Below are 5,259 nucleotides of genomic sequence, written 5' to 3'. Positions count from 1 at the left end.
ATATGAATATACACATATTATACATAGAATATAATATTATACAATAGCGCGTACGCGTTGTTTATAGTAAAGATAGCGCGTACACGCTTCTTACACTATAAATACCCCGTACGCACTTTTTAAACCATATGTACCACGTACGCGCTTTTGACTTTTTAGGCTTGGAAATAGGCTTGGATGACAAAGCTACGGATTGGAAGTTTGATTTCCCTCCATTTCTCTCATTTTTGACGTATTTTATTTTATCAACTTGGTTTATCGACTTTGTCATCATCAGGTTTACACTTCATAAAGTGGGTATTTATGAAATTTCCACCATATTTTCACCCATCTTCTGAGCTTTCTAGCCATATAATTTTTTTTCAATTTGAACAACAATAACATATTATTATTGAATTTCTTTTACTAGTGTCTCCATAGTTCTCACAAACATAGGTGCACCATTTTTTGAATAACTTTTGATATACGTATCCAAATTTAAAAAACTTTATATATTATTGTAGTGCACTTGATTCTTTACAATTTAAAAAAAAAATTGTATTTTCGATTTGTTTAGTGCAACTTATGCTTTGCGCACGAACAGGTACCAAATTTTCAGGATGTGCTCGATTGGAAAAATCATATAAAAAAATACTCAACAAAAAATTACAAAAAAATACACATCTTCTAGTGCTCACTCTTAACTATCTTTCTGCCAAAAGATTTGTCAAAATACTAAATCTAACTATGACTTTTTTGATGCGCACGTCAGACACTATGTTATGTTTTTTAGAAAAAAATAGGGTCAGTTTTTCGTGCGCGAAGGATTTGACCCCCTTAATCTTATCCAATTTTTAAAAAAATTAGTAGTTTGGAAACTAGATTCAGAGTACTACAATATTTGTTCTTTGATTATCTTCATATCTTGAGTGGATGACTTTCAAATTTTGCCTCTAAGTTCAGGTTCACCTGATTTCAGAAAAAAAGTGTCCACTTATACCCCCCTTTTTGACCACCATCTTTGTGCACTTACCCATTAGACAAATAAATCCTAAAACATGGTCAATGATAATCCTCCAAGCATAGCTTCCCCTCTCTGTGGTTGGCTTTTGGATGAGTCCATGTAGCTAAGGCAAAAAATGAAGCCACTTGAGATATATTAGGATGCCCTTTCACCAAAACTCAAAATTATTCTTTGTTAGGATGATAATAGAAGGATGAATAGAATAACCCACCACACCTCCTCAAATAAAAAAATGGGACCCCAATAACCTCAGTGCATGTAAATAAGATCAAATAAGATCATCTCACCTAAATGGACCCTTTCCAAGTTCCAAAACATCCAAGTAATGACTAGAAAGTGAAAACAAAAAAATAAAAATAAAATATACCTAGGACTAGGTAGACTATAGAAAAAGTATATAAATGGATCTGAGGAGCTATGGAATACATTTTCAATGCCACAAGAATTACAAAAATTAGAGTGGCAAAAAGTTAAGAGCTTGGAAGTAAAAAATGAAGATACGAATTTGATTGAGAATAACAAGAACCAAGAAGAAAATCTCAAAAAAAAATCTTGCACCATTTGATCAAGCCCAAAACTAGCTTTTTGATGATATAATTTTTTCCAAAAATGAATGGTGTTTGAAGAAGATATAACCAATTTATAAAGATAGGTTCAAAACACCAAAGAGGGCTAAGAAATGGATTAAGGTGCCAACCTATATGATTGACATCAATGAGTATTCTAAGGAATATTTCCTAGTCATCAATAAAAGAACAGGTCACTTGAAAGGGGAGATTCATTGGTATACACCCTTAAGTCTTCAAATATACCTTACATTGTGGCTGAAAAAATTGATGGTTGTTAAGATTTATATGGTCGTTGACATTTTTTTAGGGTAGAATATTCTACCTCTCAACTAAGATATGTTTACATTCAATGTTGTGGTAGTTGTTGTTAAGGAGAAGGTTTGGCAGAATTGTCTACTAGCAACAGTGCAAAGTTAACACCCAGTATTGAACACAACCTGTGCAAGTAATAAATTGCCTCCTTTTGTTTTGAATTTTTTTTTATAAAATCTTTTGGGTAAAGAGGTTTTAAAAACAAAAAATAAATTTGTAGTGACTTGTGAATTTTGTAATGCTTGTGTAGAATTAATGGCAGCCTTGGAGTTGTACAAATCTGCACGACAATCCCAAGTAGCTCATTTTTTTTTGCTTTTTTCAACGGCATAGACTTTGGCATTTGGATAGGTCATTTTGGGGTTTTGGGTCATTCCAATTTTGATGGTATAGTCTGTTCCACTCCACTATTCACCATTTTTTGTTGGACCCTAGTACTTGCCTTGATCATTGTGCCCTAAAAAAAACCTAAAAAAGTCAACTACTCAAATTTTGATGAAACAATAATTGATATGTAAGTGTTGGAATTATCTAAACATGATGACGCCATTCATTTGAGCCCAAAGTGCTCTAATATCATGTTGAAGTTATTGATTCAACCCCACAAGCCTAGTAATCACTTGGAAGAAAAACACCTCTCACGAATGGAGAATAAGAAATATAGATTTTCTCAACAACCTAAGAATTGTAGCGATGCACAAAAGGCTATGAGTTATTGATGCAAACAAGGATGGAGGGTCTAAAAATGGATTGTCTAGACATGCAGCAAAATCGAACACAGTAGACTTGTAATTGAAAAAAATGCAATTTTATTGATTCAAACAAGAATACAACATGCATGTAGGCCCCCTTACATGCAAAGTATTAATAGGCTCACTGGTCACAACAGGCCCACAGGCCACCATAGGCTTATTACCAACTCACATGCAAAACTAACTCCTAATCCTAATTCCCTATCTTTTCACTCTCTAGATGAATTCCATTGAATTCACAAGCAACTAATACTAGCTCCAAGTCTTAGAAGTGATTCACATTGGCCACAACTAGACTCCAAGCCCAATGCCTAATGAAATATGTATGTTGACCCAAAGTTGATGATGAAGCTTCAATGGTTGATTCGAATGGGTTTGGTTCCACTGTTGGGAGTGCTACATGTTAAACATAGTCTCTCGTATGACATTACAACTTCTTATAAGTGATAATAAGAATCCCCGAAAATATTATGTGGTGTAATAATAACTGATTATCACTTCTAAAATGATTCACCCCATTTTTAGCCCTTACAATTATCATAGAATCTATAATAACTATTGCTATTGGAAATAAGCCACACCCGGATCGACGATGGACAGGTCCAAGAGGGGCCAGTAGCTCAGTGGTAGAGCACTCCAGCAGCGTTGGAAGGTCCTCAGTTTGAGTCCTAGCTGGTCCATGTCTCAACATGGTATCAGAGCCAAGTCCAGGCTGGGAAACCCAAGCACACGAGAGGTGTGGCTTAAGGGGGGGTGTTGGTGTTGGTGTTGGAAATAAGCCACACTCAGACCGACGATGGACTAGTCCAAGAGGGGCCAGTAGCTCAGTGGTAGAGCACTCCAACAACATATGGAAGGTCTTAGGTTTGAGTCCTAGTTGGTCCATGTCTCAACATGTTGGTGTTGGAAATAAGCCACACCCGAACCGACGATGGACTGGTCCAAGAGGGGCCAGTAGCTCAGTGGTAGAGCACTCCAACAACGTATGGAAGGTCCTAGGTTCGATTCCTAGCTGGTCCATGTCTCAACATGGTATCAGAGCCAGGTCCAGGCTAGAAGCCCCAAGCACACAAGAGGTGTGGCTTAAGGGGGGTGTTGGCATTGGAAATAAGTCACACGTAGACCGACAATGGACTGGTCCAAGAGGGGCCAGTAGCTCAGTGGTAGAGCACTCCAACAACGTTGGAAGGTCCTAGGTTCGAGTCCTAGTTGGTCCATGTCTCAACAATAACATCCTTAAAAAAAGGTTTTCCATGTTATACCACTTGATGACGCATCTTTTGACAACTAAAAACTTGATTTTAAAGGCACCAACATGTCACAAAAGTGCCAACTCATAAAACTCACACCCCTACATGACAATTGTTGAATTTTGCAACACAAGCACCTGCAAGATCAAACAACAAACAAATAACACATTCCACAAATGAGAGCATCAAGGAAGATATACTATATTCATCAAAAGAAAAAATATATAGAATGAAAAATACAATGCATGAAGACTTGCTTTATATAAAGCAAGAGAAGCTCCGATCTCATATTAGGAAAACTTAAAAAAACATAATGAAGCTAAATAAAGCTTAAATGCCCCAATATTCATTTGGAAGGTGACTCCTTGATTGTAATTAATGTCATACGTCAAAGGTTAACACCAAATTAGAAACTACAAAAATGGATTGATATGATATAGGATGTTTTGGGGTGCTTTGCCAATTTCAAGATTACATATGTATATATGGAGGGGAATAAGGTGGCAGATGAGCTAGCTAATAGGGCAATCATGTCCAACTAAGGTGAGGCGTTGGTTAATAATGATTGGGTATGATCGAAGCCCCTCGCAGTGATTGTAATTTAAAGTTGGCTCATGTGGTTTTGGGAGAGATTATCCCTAATTTGGATGGATGTGTATCTCCCCAGATTGGAAATCCCTTCTAATTTCAGTCCCAGTGGACACATGGCTTTCTATTAAGTGCGGAAGACAACCAATGTAAATGTTGTATGATTTCAAGTTATGCTAGATCAAGGGTGACGACAGTGTTTTGCAGATATTAGTACTAAAATGATTGGAATTTATAAGGAGAAAAGCTTTGGAAAGGCTTCCCTTGTATGATATCTTGCAAATGGTAATCACCTTGATTGCCAAGGATAGTGGGTGATCAATAATATGCGTGCCTCCGGCTTTTTATGCGGCTCCAGTCTTCCATCTTTCCACAATGCAATTGTCATTTTTTCGGAATATTTGGTGCTTGGTAGCGTCTGAGATTTATACCCCTATTTGGTTGCTCTGCAAAATACAAAAAAATGGCATTCCTTGGTGTTGTGTCAGAAAAAAGATTGAAGGTGTGCTAAGGTCTAACCGTGACCTAGTATCTTATGCAAGTTAGAATGGTTTTAGGGGATGAATTTCTCAGAACAAAGCATTCGTATAGGGTAGACATGGACATCACTTCTATGTTTTTGGCCACCCTTCTCAATGCTGGAGATTCCCCAAAGATGGCAAATGCTATTTGCCAAGTTGTGATGAAAAATAGATTTTTGGCTAGCATTCGAGATGTTCTCATCAATGTGGTTATTAGCATTGGTATCCCTCTTCCAAGGGATTATCATGTGGTTTGAAGGCAGG

At 37.0% G+C, this 5,259-nt stretch overlaps 1 non-coding gene across 1 annotated transcript; it reads left to right on the top strand.

The window, feature by feature from the left end:
• The first annotated feature begins 3,782 nt into the window (after positions 1-3,782).
• TRNAV-AAC (transfer RNA valine (anticodon AAC)) lies at positions 3,783-3,853 on the top strand. Its single transcript has one exon. It is a non-coding gene; the product is annotated as a tRNA-Val (tRNA).
• The last annotated feature ends 1,406 nt before the right edge of the window (positions 3,854-5,259 follow it).

The sequence above is a fragment of the Cryptomeria japonica genome, chromosome 10 (genome assembly GCF_030272615.1).
Source record: "Cryptomeria japonica chromosome 10, Sugi_1.0, whole genome shotgun sequence".
NCBI classification, from domain to species: Eukaryota; Viridiplantae; Streptophyta; class Pinopsida; order Cupressales; family Cupressaceae; genus Cryptomeria; species Cryptomeria japonica.
The sequence above is the reverse complement of the archived record's forward strand: the minus strand, read 5'-3'. Positions and strand labels throughout refer to the sequence as shown.